Consider the following 22,238-nt stretch of genomic DNA (forward strand, 5'->3'; position numbering starts at 1 on the left):
AAAACTAAACCCTAAGCAAACAATTAATTTTTAAATCATAAAAAACACCTTCCTACAACACTTCCTTCATCGGATACTTCAGGTGGAATAAAAAAACGGTGTTAAAACAACATCTGCACACACACACTCATTTCTTCTGAGTGTGTACGGCGACAAATGTCATTGCAAAACAAAACAAATAGAGAAAAAAATCAAAAAAACACCTTTTAAGATATACCTCTTATCAGGCAATGACAAAACGACAGATAAACCTGACGTTAAACAAGGCCAAATAATATGTTTTATAACCTATATTTCTTATCGGAATTTTTGTTTTTGGGAGGGGTGAAATGTGGGGTTGTTCCGTTGCTGTCTGGTTTTGCGTAAACAAAGAACCGGCAAAGCTTTCAGGTGTTTTGTTATCTGTATTTGATTGTAATAAAGTTGGGAGACAGAACACGCCGAAAATGCCGATTTTTAAATAATATTTTTAGTGTTATTCAAAGTCCACTAGGGGGTAAAATTTAAAAAAAATGTCTACTTTATTATTGATAGCTCACTGGACGTGGATTTTTAAGAATTTTTTTCAGTTTAATTCGACGTCGCCTGGAAGTGAAAACTGCTTTCTATTCGGAGTACCTTAAACGTGGGATTTAATAATTTTATCAAAGTTTTTCCAAGCCTCCTAAAAGATTTAAAAATGTATATTCAAAGCTATTGAGCGCCCTCTAAACTTTGAGTGTTGAACTATACTTTCATTGTTATTCGAAGCACTCTAGATGAGAATTTCTAAGAAATACTTTCAATGTTATTTCAAACTCTCTTTATGTGTATTTTTAAACAATATTTTCAATATTATCCAAAGCCCTATTCAAGGTAGATTTGTAAATTATATTATCAATGTTAATCGAAGATCCCTGGATGTGGAATTTAAAAAAATTCTTTCAATATTATTTATAGCCCAATTCGACGTAGATTTCTAAATAATATTGTCAATGTTTTTCGAAGCTACCTGGATGTGGATTTAAAAAAAAATATAATTATTCACAGCCTTATTCAACGTAGATTTATAAATAATATTGTCAACGTTATTCGGTGCTCCCTGGATGTGGATTTTGAAACAACACTTCAAATATTATAGCAAGCCCATTTTTTCAAAAATTTCCCTAGCCCTCTCAATGTGGTTTTCAAGGATATTGAGGGTTCTCTAAACGTGGATTTAAAAAAAAATATTTTCAAGGCTAAAAATATTTTCAAGGCGCGCTCTAAACTTTAAAATGTTCAAGGCTTTTAAGCATTTTATAAACGACGTTTTAATGTCTATTGAGCGTCCTCTCTTCGTGGGCGTTTGAAAATGATTCCAGGAGTATTAAGCGCCCTCTAAACGTGAATTTTCTAATAATATTTTCAAGGTTATGAGGCGCCTTCTAAATGTGGATTTAAAAAAAAAATAATTTTGAGACTATGGAACGCCCTCTAAATGTTGAATTTTTAACAACGCACTTAAGTCAATATAATTTTTGTGTCATTTAATCGTAGACGTATGTTACAACAGTTTCAAGGCTATTGAGAGCCTTTTAAACGTGGAATTTTTGAACAATATTTTCAAGGCTATTTAGCGCCCTTTAAACGTTGATTTTTAAACCATATTTTCAAGGCTATTGAGCGTCTCAAAACGTGGATTTTTTATCAATATTTTTAAGGCTACCGTGATTTTTGACCTATATTCAAGGGTACTGAGCGTTCTCTAAACGCGGAATTTTTGAACAATATTTTAAAGGCTATTTGGAGCCCTCTAAACGATGATTTTTAAACCATATTTTCAAGGCTTTGAGCGTCTCTAAACGTGGATTTCTAAACCACATTTTCAAGGCTATTGAGCGTATAACAATATTTTCAAAGCTATAGAGCGCCTCCTAGAAGTGATTTTTTACCTACATTTTCAAGGGTACTGAGCTTTCTGTAAAAGTGGTTTTTTTAACAATATTTTCAAAGATATAGAGCGCCCCCTAGAAGTGAATTTTTATTTACATTTCAAGGGTGCTGAGCGTCCTGTGAAAGTGAATTTTTAAAAAATATTTCAAAGCAATTGAGTGCTTTGTAAACTCTGAATTTTGTATAATATTCTCAAGGCTACAAAGCTTTTTATAAACGATATTTTCCTGGCTATTGAGTGCCCTCTAAACGTGGATTTTTTGAAACATATTTTCAAGGCTATTGAGCTCCCTTTAAACGTGGATTTTTTGAAACATATTTTCAAGGCTATTGAGCTCCCTCTAAACGTGGAATTTTGAACCATAATATTAATATTTTGAGGCCATGAAACGCCCTCTAAGTGTGGGATTTTTAACAACACTTTATAAGGCGTCTTCTACACGTAGACTTTTAAACAATATTTCTTGGACGTCCTCTAAATAAATTTATAAATCTTTACAATTTATAAATTTTTAACAATATTTTCAATGCTTCTGAAAGCCCTTTAACAGTGATTTTTTAAGACTGTGAAGCGGCCTCTAATCGTAGACATGTTTTGCAAAATTTTCAAGGCTACTGAGCTCCCTCTAAACATGAATTTTTCAACAATAATTTCAAGGCTATTGAGCGCCTCCTAGAAGTGGATTTTTATCCATATCTTCAAGGATACTGAGCGTCCTCTAAACGTGAATTTTTATAACAATTTTTTCAAGACTATTGAGTGGAATTTATGAACAATATTTCCATTGCTATTGAGCGCCATCTAAATGTGGAATTTTTGAACAATATTTGTGAGACTATTTAGAGGGCGCTTCTCTAAACGTGGATTTTTAACAATAGCAGAAAATTTGCAAGGCTGTTAAGCGCCCTCGAATTTTTGGACAATATTTTCAAAGCTATTAAGTGGCCTTTAAATGAACTTTATTCCAATATTTTCAAGGTTATAAACGCCCATTTAACCAGGATTTTTAAACAATATTTTCAAGACTATTAAGCGCCCTCTAAACTTGGATTTTTGTCCTATAAAAGTGGATTTTTAAATAATATTTTCAAAGCAACGGGGCAGCCTGTAAACTCTGAATTTCTTTTAAGCATTTAAGCATGTTAAGTTTTAAATTTTTAATAAAAAACGTTTTCATGGCTATTGAGCCCCCACTAAAAGTGGACTACAGGGCTATAGAATGTCATTTTAGCGTGGAGTTTTTTTTTAAATATTTTCAGAACTATTAAGTGTTCTCTAAACGAAGACTTCTAAACCGCATTTTTAAAATCTATTGAACACTCTCTTAACTTGGACTTTAAGCTAATATTTTCAAGGCTATTGAATGCCCTCTGAACGTGGATTTTTACCAATATGTCAAGGACACTCAGCGCCCTCTATACCTGGAATGTTTAATAATGTTTTCAAAACTATTGGGAGCTCTTTAAACCTGGTTTTAAATCCATTATTATCAGTATTTTTCTTAGTTAGTTTTTCAATATTATCAAGCCTATGCTGAGCCCTACAACTAAGTATTTAACGATTTTTTTGAAAGCTTTCCCCAACCCCCTCACCATGTGGGTTTTTAAATATTTTCATGCTCCTCTAGATGATGTCCTCTATGCATTAAAATTCCAAGGCTATTGGAAGCCCTCTAACAGAGGATTTTAAATGATATTTTCGAGGTTCTTAAACGTTCTCTAAACGTGGATTAAGGTGCCTTTTTAACGCCGACCTTTAAACAATATTTTTTCAAGGTTTTCCAGTGTCCTCTAAAAGTGTATTTTTATACGGGTTTCAAGGCTATTAAAGACCCTCAAACAATCGATTTTAAACAATATTTTCAATACTATTCAGCGCCTTCTAAATGTGGACTTTTATTTTAATAATGTTTTAAATACTGTTGGGCGCCATCTGAACATGTGTCCTCTAAACGTGTATTTTTATAAGGTTTTCAAGGCTATTAAAACCCCTCTAACCATAGATTTTAAACAATATTTTCAATGCTATGCAACGCCTTCTAAACGTGGACTTGAATTTTAACAATGTTTTAAATGCTGATGGGCGCCATCTAAACATGAATTTTTAAACAATTTATTCAGGGTTATAAAAACAATATTTTCAATGTTATTCTCACATAAATAATTAATAATTTATTTATTTCATAATTTTTTAAAAATTTATGTCAGAATAAAACATGGAAAATATTGTTTTTACATTGTTTTTAAACAATTTAAAAATTCATGTTTAGATGGCGCCCAATAGCATTGAAAACATTGTTAAAGTCCAAGGCTATGCTGAGCCCTATACAACTAAATATTTGGGTTTTTAAATATTCCTATGCTCTTCTAGATGTCCTCTATGCATTAGAATTCTCCTTTAAATATTTTGCCGATCTTTTATATTTATGGAGATACTCTCCCAGTGATTTTAATCATTTCTGTGGAATCTGCCGTTCCTAAAAGCAGTTATGGTCATATTGTTTTCATACAACCATAGAAAATTGTTGTTATTTCGAGTGCGATTATCAGATTACGTATAAGCAAATATACCTATTTAGAAATAGAACAAAGCAACAATATTTAACCCAGATAAGATTCCAAAACAAAAAAAAAATATATTTGCCTTGCCTTAGAAAAAGGGGGGTTGGTGGTAACTACTGGCGTTTATTTATGCTATTACTCGGAAAGGCGGTGACCTAGGTCATGTACATAATTTTACAGAAAGTCACTTTTGTTTGTTTACGATTGCGTTGAGAAACATTAAAAGTAAACAATAATTCCAGAAGCAAAGGAGAGAAGGGTAGAGTAAACAAATTTCTCAAATATGAGTAATCTACATAAATATATATTTATGTGTAGCATCTGTTTATGTAGGAACGTAGAAATTCAGTGAACCGAAGAATGTCGTAATTTCTGGGTTTCAAACAAGAGACGCTGGTTTGGCAATTAAATGAAGTGACATATAGGTGGCGCTAGTATATTATCCGTTTAAATGTTAATTTATTGATGTTTTCAGGCAATTAACGCTTCAGGTTGGGAGTACAAACAAGTGGGTCTTAAGTGAAGGCATGATTTCCCACAAATTAAATTTATGTGGAATTGTGTTCTTTTAAAAAACCAAAATTATAAAGTAGGTCATTGGTCAAGTAATTGAAAACTAGAGCGCAGCAGAACATTTTTATTAGTCACGATGAAGAAGGTAATAAATACGGCAATCAATTGTCTCGGAAAATATCCCATCTGCTCTCTACGACTTACGGTCATCTTCCATTTGCTCTGTCGGTCATACATACTTACAAATTGTTCAAGTTTAATAATATTGCATTAAAATGTATGTATGTGTGTTTGTGGCGTTTTTATTGAAAATTGTGAAAATAGTGGGTTTTCCACTTTTTTTCAATTGGGGATTTTTTTCTGATACACTTCGTTTTTATTTTTCATTGCAATTATCCAACGCCATTTATTATCATTGCCGTTGTCGTCATCATCATCATCATTTGCTACAACATCGTCATCATGTTTGACATAGTTGTTGTTGTAGCTGTAATTATTGTTGTATTTGCTGTCATCATTATTTAGTTAGATTTTGTTAGGCTTCTTTTGTGCATTTGTTTTCATGTTGTCTTTGGCGTTTTTCTTTCGCTTTTTTTCCAAGCCACCTATTTAGGTGGGGTGGTATAATAAGGTGGGGGAATTTTCACAAATTTTAAACAATTTTAAATAAATTTTCAGAGGGAGCCATAGACCAATATTTTAAACATTTTTTAAAATTTTTTACGGAGGAACCTATAGAACAATAAACGTGGATTTTTTAAACATTTTTTCAGAGGGACCCATAAAACAATAAACGTGGATTTTTTAAACAAATATTCAGAGGGACCCACAGAACAATAAACGTGGATTTTTTAAACATTTTTTCAGAGGGACCCACAGAACAATAAACGTGGATTTTTTAAACATTTTTTCAGAGGGACCCATAGACCAATAAACGTGGATTTTTTAAACATTTTTTCAGAGGCACTTATAGACCAATAAACGTGTATTTTTTTAAAAATTTTTTCAGAGGCACTTATAGACCAATAAACGTGGATTTTTTAAACATTTTTTCAGAGGGACCCATAGACCAATAAACGTGGATTTTTTAAACATTTTTCCAGAGGCACTTATAGACCAATAAACGTGTATTTTTTTAAAAATTTTTTCAGAGGCACTTATAGACCAATAAACGTGGATTTTTTAAACATTTTTTCAGAGGGACTTACAGACCAATAAACGTGGATTTTTTAAACATTTCTTTTAGAGCGACTTATAGACCAATAAACGTGGATTTTTTAAACATTTTTTCAGAGGGACCCATAGACCAATAAACGTGGATTTTTTAAACATTTTTTCAGAGGGACCCATAGACCAATAAACGTGGATTTTTTAAACATTTTTTCAGAGGGACCCATAGACCAATAAACGTGGATTTTTTAAACATTTTTTCAGAGGGACCCATAGACCAATAAACGTGGATTTTTTAAACATTTTTTCAGAGGGACCCATAGACCAATAAACGTGGATTTTTTAAACATTTTTTCAGAGGGACCCATAGACCAATAAACGTGGATTTTTTAAACATTTTTTCAGAGGGACCCATAGACCAATAAACGTGGATTTTTTAAACATTTTTTCAGAGGGACCCATAGACCAATAAACGTGGATTTTTTAAACATTTTTTCAGAGGGACCCATAGACCAATAAACGTGGATTTTTTAAACATTTTTTCAGAGGGACCCATAGACCAATAAACGTGGATTTTTTAAACATTTTTTCCGAGGGACCCATAGACCAATAAACGTGGATTTTTTAAACATTTTTTCAGAGGGACCCATAGACCAATAAACGTGGATTTTTTAAACATTTTTTCCGAGGCGCCCGCGGAACGATAAACGTGATTTTTTTAAATATTTTTTTCAGAGGGACTTAAAGACCAATAAATGTGGATTTTTTAAATATTTTTTTCAGCGGGACCCATAGACCAATAAACGTGGATTTTTTAAATATTTTTTCAGAGGGACTTATAGACCAATAAACGTGGATTTTTTAAATATTTTTTTCAGAGCGACTTATAGACCAATAAACGTGGATTTTTTAAACTTTTTTGTTGAGGGACTTATAGACTAATAAACGTGGATTTTTTAAACATTTTTTCAGAGGGACTTATAGACCAATAAACTTGGATTTTTTAAACATTTTTTTAGAGGGACTTATAGACTAATAAACGTGGATTTCTTAAACATTTTGTGGAGGGTCAGAGATGAACCATAATCTTGGGTTTTTATAAATTTATTTTGGGTCCTATAATCCCAGATGTTTACATATATTTTATTTTGGCAATTTATACTAATTTCCCCTCTCTTCTTTCCTTCCAGGTTCTAATTTTTTTCATTTTTGGATAACACGAAATTTCGTAATGTGAGTAAAAAAAAGTTTTTACCAATAACTTCTTACCCCGTACCTCTATTACCTATAAACAAGCACTACCACAAAAAAACACAGTTGTTGTTTACCCGTCATGCATGAGTGTGAAAGATCAGCCCGCTATATACACAACAGCAAATAATAACAGTATGTCAATGTGTACAACAAAATATACACCCAGCGGTTTAATGTGTTAGGAGGCTATCTGCCACGAGTGGAGTCTGGCTGTCAGTCCATCAGCCAGCCAGTCATTTAGTCAGTCAGTGGAATCGCGTTAAGCGCGTGCTTACTTTTTTTTTTCTTCTTCTGCTTCTTCCAGCCTTTTTTTCATCGAAGCTTTTGTACGACATTAACTTGAAGTAGTTGTTGGCAGTGGTTTTTGTTGTTTTATACGATGACATTACCAAATGTTATTATGATGATGTTGTTGTAGTTGCTATTGTTATTGTTTTGGTTTGTGCGTTTTGAGCCGTGTGTTTTTTTTTTTTTTTTCAGAAAATACGTTATTTATTTATGTATGTATGTATGTAAATTGGTTTGTGCGTTACATGAAGCTTGATTCTGTTGTTTGTTATTGTTGTTTTTCAGTTGATATGATGTTACTTTCGTTATTGTTGACGCTTGATTGGTTGCATAGCATTGTAACATGCATTGTTGGCATATGTACACTCTGAGAAAAATGTTAGTTGGTGAATTAAAATTTCAAAATTCTGTGAATGGAAGGCATTTTGAATTTTGTCTAATATTACACGACTGGATTGCTGTTCTCTGGATATAGCAGGGGTATTATGAAATAATGTCCATGTACAGTGGGCCTTCTCCAGAAAGGTGTTTTGATTTACGTTTTTTAAAAACAAACGTTTGTTAATTAGTGGAGAACGATGGTAATGTTGACCAGGGGGTAAGGCAGGGAATACCTATGTTTCGGAAAGAGCCACCAATCCTCATCAGTTCCCTTGTTTTATGTCTGGGATATTCTAACCAGAAGTTATATTTGTCGAATAGAATAATTTCACACCTGATGGGGCGAGACCTGTTGAAAAAGGGTTCCCTGATGTAAAGTAGAAAAAAATTCAACTTTTTAACGTCAAATCTTTTAGTTCAGTTGCAGACAGCTAGTGTTTTAATTGAGTTTACAAAATTGCGAGGGCGATTTTCAACACGTTGGATAAGCACAGGCTCTCTACTGCCAGTAAAGCCAATAAAGACCACTAGACGGTCTTCTATCATAGAAGACCTTTAAACTGTATTATATCCAAAGAAGACGCCATGTATCCTTCTTTGACGTCGTTTATACTAAGACGACCCCTAAGGGGCATATTAACCACAGAACGCTTTTAAAATTTTATTCTATCCAGAGAGAACCTCCTGATAGTCGTTATAAATATAATACCTTTAGAAGCTAGCAACTATTTAATACGTTGAAGGCCGCCCATAGACGACCGCTAGAAGGTCTACAACGTCTATAAATCTCAACAAGGACTTATTTAAAAAAAGTCGTCTAGCATCACAATCTATAAAAAACAATGAAGGATCCAGGACCTTTAAACATAAACCAAAAAAGAGTTTAACAAGGTTTTTCGTCTATGGAAAACATCAAGATCGACTTATTTAACAAAATAATGTGTTAAGGTTCTCTTAGCCATTGAAGACTTCTAAATGTTTTCTAAAGTAAAGCCGTTCAGTGCCTTTTATTCATAGAAGATTTGTAAAAGATCTCCTGTCTATGGGAGATATCTAGAAATTTGTATACCCATATGAGACTTTCTAAAGGTATCCGAAATATAAAATACCCAAAAAAAGAAGATCTATTTACCAAAAAAAAAAAAAAAAAAAAAAAAAAAAAAATATATATATATATATATATATATATATATATATATATATATATATATATATATATATATATATAGAAGTTCCACCCTCATAAAATATTCTAGGCCTATAAAAGTTTCTACAATTACTTTTATCCATAGAAGCCCCGTATATAAGACTTTAAGGTGGCCCAACATTTTTTAAAATTTATGTTTTCTGATCCTTTATATTGCTGATGTTAATATTGTTAGAAATGCTATTTAGATTTCTATACCCTCCGCCATGTAGCTACAGATGAAAACCCTCGTTCCACACCTTCTAGTACCTCCCCCAAAAAAGTTAAAATCAAACTTTGTGCCAACTTTTCAAATCTTAGTACTTTTGTCAGTGCTAAGTTAAGTGCGGGAATGAACAAAATCGGCCCACCCCATCAAGTACCTCCCCCACAACGGGTTAATATTTTGAATAAATAAAACTCTCATAAAATGTGAAATAAGCATCCGATTTCTTTTGAACTTATAACGTCTCGATATTTCTACCAACCCTACTTCTACCAAAAATCCCTTCTTTAAAACATTCACGCCTTGGCTGGTCCTCGAAAAAGTCCTTTAAGAAAAAGCAAACTCCTTCTTAAAAAAAACGTCTTGGTTGGTACTTGGATAAGTCCTTAAAAAAACAGCTTGTTTAAAAAATCCACGCCTTGGTTGGTCCTTGGATAAGTCCTTTAAAAAAAGCCGCTTCTTTAAGAAATCCAAGCCCTGGTTGGTCCTTGGATAAGTCCTTTAAAAAAAGCCGCTTCTTTAAGAAATCCAAGCCCTGGTTGGATCCTGGATAAGTCCTTTAAGAAATATTCTTTAAAAAATCCACGCCTTGGTTGGTCCTTGGAAAAGTCCTTTAAAAAAAGCCGCTTCTTTAAGAAATCCAAGCCCTGGTTGGTCCTTGGATAAGTCCTTTAAAAAAAGCCGCTTCTTTAAGAAATCCAAGCCCTGGTTGGATCCTGGATAAGTCCTTTAAGAAATATTCTTTAAAAAATCCACGCCTTGGTTGGTCCTTGGATAAGTCCTTTTAAAAAACCGCTTCTTTAAGAAATCCACGCCCTGGTTGGACCCTGGATAAGTCCTTTAAGAAATATTCCTTAAAAAGTCCACGCCTTGGTTGGTCCTTGGATAAGTCCTTTAAGAAATATCTGTTTTTAAGAAAAATCCTTGTTTAAAACATCCACACCTTGGTTGGTCCTTGAAAAAGTCCTTTGAAAGTATTCTTTAGAAAACCCTTCCTTGAAAAAACCTTCTTTAAAAAATCCACGCCTTAGTTGGTCCTTGTATAAGTTCTTTAAGAGATATTCTTTAAAAAAACTCTTCTTTAAAAAAGCCTTCATAAAAAATCCAAGCCTTGGTAGGTCCTTTAATAAGTCCCTTAAAAATATTTTTTTAATAAATCCTTCTTTAAAAAAGCCTTCTATAAAAATCCACCCAGACGTGGACGTCCTTGAATAAGACCTTAAGAAATATTCTTTAAAAAACCCTTCTTTAAAAAAATGCCTTTAAAAAAAGGCATTTTTTAGAACCACGCCTTGGATGGCCCCTTAATAAGTCCTTTAAAATATTCTTTAAAAAAAGCCTTCTATAAAAAATCCAATTAAGAAATATTCTTTAAAAAAGACTTCTATAAAAAAAAGCTTTCTTTAAAAAAGGCATTTTTTTAAATCCACGCCTTGGACGGTCCCTTAATAAGTCCTTTAAAATTTTCTTTACAAAAACTTATTTAAAAAAGCTTTCTTTAAAAAAGGCATTTTTTTAAATCCACGCCTTGGACGGTCCCTTAATAAGTCCTTTAAAATTTTCTTTACAAAAACTTATTTAAAAAAGCTTTCTTTAAAAAAGGCATTTTTTTAAATCCACGCCTTGGTCCCTTAATAAGTCCTTTAATATTTTCTTTACAAAAACTTATTTAAAAAACCTTTCTTTAAAAAAGGCATTTTTTAATAAACCCTTCTTTAAAAAAGCCTTCTAAAAAAATCCACCCAGACGTGGACGTCCTTGAATAAGCCTTAAGAAATATTCTTTAAAAAACCCTTCTTTAAAAAAACCCTTCTTTAGAATCCACGCCTTGGATGGTCCCTTAATAAGTCCTTTAAAATATTCTTTAAAAAAAGCCTTCTATAAAAAATCCAATAAGACCTTTAAGAAATATTCTTTAAAAAAAGCCTTCTTTAAAAAAGGCATTTTTTTACATCCACGCCTTGGACGGTCCCTTAATAAGTCCTTTAAAATTTTCTTTAAAAAACTTATTTAAAAAAGCTTTCTTTAAAAAAGGCATTTTTTTTAATCCACGCCTTGGTCCGTTAATAAGTCCTTTAATATTTTCTTTACAAAAACTTATTTAAAAAACCTTTCTTTAAAAAAGGCATTTTTTAATAAACCCTTCTTTAAAAAAGCCTAAAAGGACGTGGACGTCCTTGAAAAAGACCTTAAGAAATATTCTTTAAAAACCCCTTCTTTAAAAAAACCCTTATTTAGAATCCACGTCTTGGATTGTCCCTTAATAAGTCCTTTAAAATATTCTTTAAAAAAAAACTTCTATAAAAAATCCAATAAGACCTTTAAGAAATATTCTTTAAAAAAAAACTTCTTTAAAAAACTTCTTTAAAAAAGTTTTCTTTAAAAACGGCATTTTTTACATCCACGCATTGGACGGTCCCTTAATAAGTCCTTTAAAATTTTCTTTACAAAAACTTATTTAAAAAAGCTTTCTTTAAAAAAGTCATTTTTTTATATCCACGATTTAGACGGTCCCTTAATAAATCCTTTAAAATATCCTTTAAAAAATCCACGCCTTGTTCTTGAAAAATTTTTCTTTGAAAAAACATACTTTGAAAATTTGATTTACTCATAAATCCGATCCTTTTTCATAGGTCGAGTTGTGTTTTTCACACAGTTTCGAGAAGAGCTCTTTACAATAATCCTTTTTTTCTGAGTGTATTCCATTGCATTTGCCGTATTATCTTCACACCCATGCATACATATGTAACTGCATTGTATTATGTGTGTGTGTAAAGATGCTAAAACAAAAATCGAAATCTGGTTCAAAATACATATGTAAAACAAACCTAATCAATAATAACAATTTTGAAATTTTTGCATATGAAACGTGTATTGGCTGGCGTTTCATTTTGTTTTGTTTTTTTTTTTTTTTTCAATCTTCTACTTTTTTGTTTCACATCTCTTTCACGGCGCTTATCTCGCAAATGAGAGTGTGTTTTGTTATTGTCTACTTTTTTTGTTGTTGTCGATGACATTTGAAATGTCTATTGTTTTGTTATCGTTCGCTTTGCTGATTTTCTCTGTTTGTTTGGTTTTTTTTTATTTTTTTTTTAAAGTGGGACTTTTTTTCAATTTGCTTGACCAATACCGGGTGCTGTAACCCCCCTCAGGCTGGCACTCTTGACATTTATGTATGTAAATTTGTAGTCAACGTTGTATCTTTTGTAAGTTTATTATACATATTTACATACATGTGTATGTATGTAATCTGTGTGTGTGTGTTTGCCCGACATTCAATCACTTCCATACATGTAAATATGTAAATGTGTCTGTGTATGTATCTATGAACATGAAATATTACCCCACGTCGTGTCATATGGCCGATTTGTTTCCAAAAAGTCGATTTTTTCATAGATTTTCTTTTCGTTGGGGGCCACCAGCACCTCTAATAACCATCATCATCGTCGTCGTCGTCGTTGCCATCATCGTCATCATCGTGGTCGACAACATTATTGACGGTCAGTTTTTCCATACCGTTGCCTATTATAGTTTTTTTGTGGAGCGTCAGGTTTGCTTTTTTTACTTCGAATCGACCGTTGTTAATGATTTGATTATAGATTGGCCCGTTGCTGTCCATCATCATCGTCGTCGTAGTCATCATCATCGCCCGTGTTTTTGTAGTCGCTTATACGGTTTCATTTATTGCATTTCACCTCCATGCCCCAATCGAGCTGATAGGAAATTTGTTTCACTTTTAAGCTGCTGCGATTATAAGGCGCTTCGATTTTGCTACAGAGCTGCTTCATGGCAAGCGATTAGAAATAAATTCAGGAATTTTTAGTTTTTTTTAGAAAAGAAGGAGGTGAGGAGTGAGTGCTTCATGGCAAGCGATTAGAAATAAATTTAGGAATTTTTACCTTTTTTTAAAAAAGAAGGAGGTGAGGAGAGAGAAGAGGATCCTTTAACTAAAGGGGAGACCTGCAAGAGGTTTTTGGGCCCATAGAAGACCTATAAAAGTTCCCATAATTAAAAAGGACCTGTAGAAGGTCTTTTTTCTAAAAGAGGTATCTGAAATGATTTATATCTATTGGAGGCCTTTGAATGGTCTTAAATCAATAGCATCATGTACATGTTTGGATTTTTTAAAATTTTGACCACAAGGTAGGTATGAACCAATACACATTTTCTCTAAATGCAAGGTTTTGAAAAAATATTTATTAAAAAATCCACGCCACATATGGTTTTGAAAAAAAATATTTTTAAAAAAAATCCCCACCTATTATGGTTTTGAAAAAAATATTTTTTAAAAAATCCACGCCACATATGGTTTTGAAAAAAAATATTTTTTAAAAAAATCCACGCCTATTTTGGTTTTGAAAAAGATATATTTTTAAAAATTCTCGCCTCATATGGTTTTGAAAAAAATATATTTTAAAAAATCCACGCCTATTTTGGTTTTGAAAAAGATATATTTTTAAAAATTCTCGCCTCATATGGTTTTGAAAAAAATATATTTTAAAAAATCCACGCCTATTTTGGTTTTGAAAAAGATATATTTTTAAAAATTCTCGCCTCATATGGTTTTGAAAAAAATATATTTTAAAAAATCCACGCCTTGGATGGCTATTGAAAAAATATATTTTAAAAAATCCACGCCTTGGATGGCTATTGAAAAAATATATTTTAAAAAATCCACGCCTTGGATGGCTATTGAAAAAATATATTTTAAAAAATCCACGCCTTGGATGGCTATTGAAAAAATATATTTTAAAAAATCCACGCCTTGGATGGCTATTGAAAAAATATATTTTAAAAAATCCACGCCTTGGATGGCTATTGAAAAAATATATTTTAAAAAATCCACGCCTTGGATGGCTATTGAAAAAATATATTTTAAAAAATCCACGCCTTGGATGGCTATTGAAAAAATATATTTTAAAAAATCCACGCCTTGGAATGCTATTAAAAAAATATATTTTAAAAAATCCACGCCTTGGATTGAAAAAATGTATCTTAAAAAATCCACGCCTTCGGATGGTCGGTGCAAAAATATATTTTAAAAAATCCACGCCTTCGGATGGTCGGTGCAAAAATATATTTTAAAAAATCCACGCCTTCGGATGGTCGGTGCAAAAATATATGTTAAAAAATCCACGCCTTGGATTGAAAAAATGTATCTTAAAAAATCCACGCCTTCGGATGGTCGGTGCAAAAATATATTTTAAAAAATCCACGCCTTCGGATGGTCGGTGCAAAAATATATTTTAAAAAATCCACGTTTATTTGATCCTTAAAAAAATATTTAAAAAATCTACGTTTATTTACATCCTTGAAAAACTATTCTTTAAAAAATCCACGTTTATGGAAATCCTTGGAAAAATATTCTTAAAAAAAATCCACGTTTATGGAAATCTTTAAAAATCGAAATGAGCGAAACCCTGTACTATTTCTTATAGTGTAAGAGAGAGAGAGAGAGAGAGAGAGAGAGAGAGAGAGAGAGAGAGAGAGAGAGAGAGTGTAAAATAATTGAATGACTGACTTAACGATTTATTAACGCCTAGACGAAGCGGCTGAATTAAGAATCTTGAAATTTTGGGTGAGATACATTCATGGGACGAGGGATGCAGAAAATACTGGGTTTTCGGAAATTTGTACCAGAACGGCACTAAAAATATTAAAAGATACTAAATATGGTACCCTTTGTATTTCAGGAAGCAGTAGACCTCGAACTCTTAAATTTGAAATGTACAGGGTGAGATAAAAAAAAACAGCAACAAAATCAACCGCCATAATTTTCAGATTTTTTTAAAATTTTATTGAATGAAAGCAAAAAATGTCGGAAATATCATCAAATTTTAGAATAAGTTTAGATTTGTTCGAATTGGTCACCTTTGGCACGAGTTATGGCCTTCAAACGGCCAATGAAACCGTCACATGCTGTCCGAATGTTGCTCTGCGGTATTTTGGCCCATTCCCGGCGAAGCGCTTGTTTGAGGTGATCGACACTTTGGTATTTTTTAGTGTCAACCTTGCTTTCCAAAATATTCCAGATGCAATAGTTCAACGGATTGGTATCCGGAGATTTTGGTGTCCATTGTGCGCTGGAAATGAAGCGAGGAACCTCTATTTGTAACCATTCTTGGGTGGCGCGCGCTGAGGGCTATGGTGTTGTTGGTCCTCTTGGAATGTCCTAGGTCTGCGGCCAAAATGTTTGCATGGCCAAACGCCAATAAAAGTATCTTATATTTCGCTCTATTTTCATAATCTATTTAGTTTTTTTTTTCGTGTAATTTTGAAACGAATATAAATTTTGTCGCACAATGTCTTTCAAAAATTGTAATTTTTTGGGGGTAGGTGACGAGAGGTAGTGGATCTACAACTGGACCAGTTTCACAGATTCATTTCTTTAAAGGTCTTCTATCTTCTTCAGCATACCTCGATGAATTCCATCCACATTTTATATATTTTTGTTTTTGTTCCATTTTTTGTAAATAATTTACGCCTTTCTCCCTTTGCATATTACGCCGTGTTTTCTGTGAATTTACATTCGCTCGCTTACTGCCAACATCATCATCATCATTTTCATAGCCAGCAACGACGTGTCAACGTTGTTCACTGCCCCCCCGCACACCCACAAACACACACACCGACCCATTCAACACTCATTTTGGCGGGGATGTCGGGTAATTTATTTTCGTTACGGACTATTAACTAACTAAATCAGTTTACATTTTTGTCTTTAATTTCAAACGTTATTTTAAATAATCACATTGCCAACTTTTACTTTGCTCTGTAATGGAAGAGAAGAGAGTTGTTGAAAATGAAAACAACAAAACAATATACATTTTTAAGAGATAACAGCTATTCTCTGTAAATTTTACAGTGTAAAATGTTACCGTTTTGATAGAGAATAACTAAGTGGCTCTTTTATTGGCACGATACTCACAATAGTGGGGACTCTCTTGGGAATTTCTCTTCAACATATGATTGTTGGAAAATAAAACAAATGATTGTGTTAGTATGTGTCAGAGTTAGGTCTATTACGTTGATAAGACTTAACTTTACTCTTTACTCTATTCAGTTAAGAGAATCGTATATTTATTGGTATAATTAATGGAAAAACTTTTATTTTTTGAATTAATAAGACAATTCCAAGTAAATAGTGAATCCCAGAATAGTTAAAAAAGTTTTTTGAATAAATCGAAAAGATTTTCAATGTTATTTTTATAAAATATTTCTAAAAAGTTTGCTATTTTTAGCAAAAATTTTTACCTTTATAAAATTCTTTAAAAATCTATATATCAGTGAGAACGGACGATACAGAGCGATGTATCTCTGGAAAACTTTTGGGAGGTCATACAGAAAATTGTCTATGCAAGTCCAGGTATTCGTATAGCCTCCATATAACGGTACCTCTCTATATTCGGTGTCTGGTATCCTCGAAATCCCTAAAATTTAGAATTTTCGTTATATGAAGACTGAATCTATAAGAAACCGGAATATTTTAATTAAAGCTGATTTTCTCGAAAATCAGGGTCAATAGCTTCAAAATACAGATAATCAGGAGATAATGATGATCTACATCGAATATATTTTTACGAGGAGTTAGACTATCCCTCGAGAATTAAAAGTCAGAAAATCAAAAGGTACGTTATTTGAGGGTTATGCCTAGAATTGTGCCCATCTAGTTCGATCGAAGGAACTAGTTCCTTAAGTTGATCCGTGGACTCCGATCGTTTGAAAACTCGGCGTATGAGTGATAAGCAATTTTTGAAATCACTCATACGTTCAGGAACTGGTGTACTGAACTGAACTAGATCAACACAACTCCTACTTAGGCGAAAAATATGCGTGAGGCTCTACTGAGGCACTTCATATAATACTGACAAAAATATGTGCATTTGGAAAAATTTTAAGAAAATCAGACATCTGAAACCGATTTTTTGGGATTTTTTACCTTTTGTGGGGGAGGTGCAAGACGGAGTGACCTGATGAATTCCATATTCACATCAGATCTTTGATTGAGAAAAATATGTATATAAACCGATTTCGAAAAGGATCGGCAATTTGTTTCGCACATTGTGAGGGATTTAAGTATTGAAAACCGTCAACTTTTGTGGGAGAGGTACTTGAAAGGATAGGACGATATCTATCCCTTTTACATCGGAACCTGCGTTAGTAAACATATTGGGTTTAATTTCGAATTTTATGAAAGTCATAATTATTTGAAATTTTGACCCATTGTGGTGGAGGTACCAGAAGGAGTGGTCCGACATTCATCTTCACACCTGATCTTTTGTTGATAGAAATATTGGGATGTGTCGAGTTTGAAAATATTCGGATGCTTATTTCGAATTTTATGAGAGATATAGTATTTCGAAATTTAGACCCATTATGGGGAAGTTTTTTGAATTTTAATGATAGTCATAATTATTCGAAATTTTGACCCATTGTGGAGGAGGTGCCAGAAGGAATGGTCCGACATTTTCCATCTTCACATCGGATCTTTTGTTGATAGAAATATTGGGATGTGACGAGTTTGAAAATGATCAGATGCTTATTTTTTGAGAGTTATAATTATTCAAAATGTTGATGGAGTGGGTCGATATTTCTCAATTTCGCGCCCGGCGTCGTACTAATAAAAATATTAGAATTGACAATGTTTGCAAAACATTGCTTTACACCGCACATTAAAAAAAAAATCAACGCCTTGCTTGGTGCTTAAAAAAATATTCTTTTGAAAAATCCACGCCTTGGTTGGTGATTGAAAAAATATTCCTTAAAAAATCCACGCCTAGGTTTGTGGTTGAAAAAATATTCTTTAAAAAATCCACGCCTTGGTTGGTGCTTAAAAAAATATTCTCTAAAAAATTCACGCCTTGGTTGGTGCTTGAAAAAATATTCTTTAAAAAAACCACGCCTTGGTTGGTGCTTGAAAAAATATTCTTTAAAAAATCCACGCCTTGGTTGGTGATTGAAAAAATATTCCTTAAAAAATCCACGCCTTGGTTGGTGGTTGAAAAAATATTCCTTAAAAAATCCACGCCTTGGTTGGTGGTTGAAAAAATATTCTTTAAAAAATCCACGCCTTCTGTTGGTTGTTGAAAAAATATTCTTTAAAAAATCCACGCCTCGGTTGGTGCTTGAAAAAAATATTCTTTAAAAAATCCACGCCTTGGTTTACCCTTGAATAAATATTTTTATAAAAAACGACGCCTTGATTGGTGCTTGAAAAAATATTTTTGTAAAAAACGACGCCTTGATTGGTGCTTGAAAAAATATTTTTTAAAAAATCCACGCCTTGATTGGTGCTTGAAAAAATATTTTTATAAAAAACGACGCCTTGATTGGTGCTTGAAAAAATATTTTTTAAAAAATCCACGCCTTGATTGGTGCTTGAAAAAATATTTTTTTAAAAAATCCACGCCTTGGTTGGTGCTTGAAAAAAAATCTTTAAAAAATCCACGCCTTAGAACAACTCTGAATGGCCTTTAGTATTTCCTCTATTTTTTTTTAATTTGACTTAAGTAACTTCTCGTGACGTATACTTGATTATATATTCTATTCTCAATTATTACGTATACGTTCTCATGGTAGCAAATACTCTATAAACCACTACTCTTATTATCAACATAGCTACTCTTACTACTCTACCTCTTTAAGCTCAAAAAGGCAGCAAAGGGTTCCAAAGTGAAAGAGAGCAACGAGGAAGAGAATGTCTGTGAGCACACACTACACAGCTTATCCCTGCCTCAGGCATGTGTGAATACCCCTTTTATTTAACCATCATACATATGTACGTACGTATGTTAATACAAACAAACATTTTCTCGTAAATACCGCCGAATGCCACCCACTGGCATTGCCCCGGCAACCACTTGTTTTCTTAAAACAAACAACATGGGAAAAAGCATGTTTCTTTCTTTTTTTTGCTTTCTTTCCTCCAATGCTTTTGAATGTGAGTCGTGTTGTTGTTGCAGTTTTGAATGTTTAACAGTTGTGAATGGCTGTAGTTGTTGTCGTCGTCCTTTCATAGCTTTATTTGATGACGATGATGTGTGTGTGAGTGTAATTTATGTATGGTTGTGTGTGTTTAGTTATTTCATCGCTGTACTTTTTTCGTCCTTTTTTCACCCCATTTTTATAAACAAAAAAAAAAACAAGGATGAAAAAAATCATCAGCAACAACAACTACAACTATGAGTCTATTATGAATGCAAGCTTAAGCATATGCCAAGTGAATGAATGTCTGTCAATGATGTATGGCGCTGTTTAAATGTGACAGTGTGTGTGTGTGCATATGTGTGTAAGTGTTCATTTAAATATTGTTGGGTATGTATGTGTGTGTGTACGACAGTGTATTTAAAAGTAGATGGATATGTTGTTTTTTCGGTGTCAAACAGCGTTGACGTTTTGTTGTTTTTTTATTCCTGTTTTCGTCTCTATAAACATTGTTGCTTGTTTAGTATGTGTGTACTTATGTGTGGGTGTGAGTGTGTGCAAAGGCTGTTGGACAGTGGGAACAGGAAATTGTTATCGAATGAATATAAGGGTAGGTAGAGATATTGTATAGAGTGGAGGCCTACTTGGGTCTAGAAGAGCCTCTACAGCTCTTCTATGTCTATAAGACCTACTGCAGGTCTTCTATGGCTAGAAGAGCTTCTGCTACTCTTCTATGGTTGGAAGACTTTCAACAGCTCTTCTATGGCTAGAAGAGCTTCAACAGCTCTTCTGTGGCTAGAAGAGTTTCAACAGCTCTTCTATGGCTCGAAGAGCTTCAACAGCTCTTCTATGGCTCGAAGACCTTCAACAGCTCTTCTATGACTAGAAGAGCTTCAACAGCTGTTCTATGGCTAGAAGAGCTTCAACAGCTCTCCTATGACTGGAAGAGCTTAAATACCTCTACTATGGCTAGAAGAGCTTCAAAAGCTCTTCTATGGTTAGAAGAGCTTCAAAAGCTCTTCTATGGCTAGAAGAGCTTCAAAAGCTCTTCTATGGTTAGAAGAGCTTCAAAAGCTCTTCTATGGCTAGAAGAGCTTTTGCAGGTCTTCTATGGCTAGAAGAGCTTCTGCAGCTCTTCTATGGCTAGAAGAGCTTCAACAGCTCTTCTATGGCTAGAAGAGCTTCAACAGCTCTTCTATGGTTAGAAGAGCTTCAACAGCTCTTCTATGGCTAGAAGAGCTTCAACAGCTCTTCTATGGCTAGAAGAGCTTCAACAGCTCTTCTATGGCTAGAAGAGCTCCAACAGCTCTTTTATGGCGAGAAGAGCTCCAACAACTCTTCTATGGCTAGAAGAGCTCCAACAACTCTTCTATGGCTAGAAGAGCTTCAACAGCTCTTCTATGGCTAGAAGAGCTTCAACAGCTCTTCTATGGCCAGAAGAGCTTCCACAGCTCTTCTATGCTCCCCTATGGCTAGAAGAGTTTCAGTAGCTCTTCTATGGCCATAAAAGCTTCAACAGCTTTTCTATGGCTAGAAGAGCTTCAAAAGCTCTTCTATGGTTAGAAGAGCTTCAAAAGCTCTTCTATGGCTAGAAGAGCTTTTGCAGGTCTTCTATGGCTAGAAGAGCTTCTGCAGCTCTTCTATGGCTAGAAGAGCTTCAACAGCTCTTCTATGGCTAGAAGAGCTTCAACAGCTCTTCTATGGTTAGAAGAGCTTCAACAGCTCTTCTATGGCTAGAAGAGCTTCAACAGCTCTTCTATGGCTAGAAGAGCTTCAACAGCTCTTCTATGGCTAGAAGAGCTCCAACAGCTCTTTTATGGCGAGAAGAGCTCCAACAACTCTTCTATGGCTAGAAGAGCTCCAACAACTCTTCTATGGCTAGAAGAGCTTCAACAGCTCTTCTATGGCTAGAAGAGCTTCAACAGCTCTTCTATGGCCAGAAGAGCTTCCACAGCTCTTCTATGCTCCCCTATGGCTAGAAGAGTTTCAGTAGCTCTTCTATGGCCATAAAAGCTTCAACAGCTCTTCTATGGCTAGAAGAGTTTCAAAAGCTCTTCCATGGCTAGAATAGCTTCAAAAGCTCTTCTATGGTTAGAAGAGCTTCAAAAGCTCTTCTATGGTTAGAAGAGCTTCAAAAGCTCTTCTATGGTTAGAAGAGCTTCAACAGCTCTTCTATGGCTAGAAGAGCTTCAACAGCTTCTTCTATGGCTAGAAGAGCTTCTGTCGCTCTTCTATGGCTAGAAGAGCTTCTGCTGGTCTTCTATGGTTAGAAAAGCTTCTGTAAGTATTCTATGGCTGGAAGTGTTTCTGGAGCTCTTCTTCGGCTAGAAGAGCTTCAACAGCTCTTCTATGGCTAGAAGAGCTCCAACAGCTCTTCTATGGCTAGAAGAGCTCCAACAGCTCTTCTATGGCTCGAAGAGCTTCAACAGCTCTTCTATGGCTAGAAGAGCTTCAACAGCTCTTCTACGGCTAGAAGAGCTTCAACAGCTGTTCTATGGTTAGAAGAGCTTCAATGACTAGAAGAGATTCTATGACTAAAATAGCTTCAACAGCTCTTCTATGACTAGAATAGCTTCAACAGCTCTTCTAGAGCTAGAAGAGCTCCTGCAGCTCTTCCATGGCTAGAAGAGCTCCTAGAGCTCCTCCCAACAGTTCTTCTGTGGCTAGAAGAGCTTCAACAGCTCTTCTATGGCTAGAAGAGCTTCAACAGCTCTTCTACGGCTAGAAGAGCTTCAACAGCTCTTCTATGGCTAGAAGAGCTTCAACAGCTCTTCTGTGGTTAGAAGAGTTTCAACAGCTCTTCTGTGGGTAGAAGAGCTT

The 22,238-nt window shown here is 34.0% G+C and overlaps 1 protein-coding gene across 1 annotated transcript in view; it reads left to right on the forward strand.

Moving 5' to 3' along the window:
* Positions 1-22,238, forward strand: part of LOC101889377 (titin) — a 113,527-nt gene that overhangs the window by 45,641 nt on the left and 45,648 nt on the right. The window contains exon 2 of the mRNA XM_059125652.1: positions 7,350-7,392. The gene's annotated coding sequence lies outside the window, so the exon portion shown is untranslated. The remainder of the gene's footprint in view (positions 1-7,349; positions 7,393-22,238) is intronic.

Source organism: Musca domestica, unplaced genomic scaffold (assembly GCF_030504385.1).
Source record: "Musca domestica strain aabys unplaced genomic scaffold, Musca_domestica.polishedcontigs.V.1.1 34, whole genome shotgun sequence".
In the NCBI taxonomy this organism is placed as follows: domain Eukaryota; kingdom Metazoa; phylum Arthropoda; class Insecta; order Diptera; family Muscidae; genus Musca; species Musca domestica.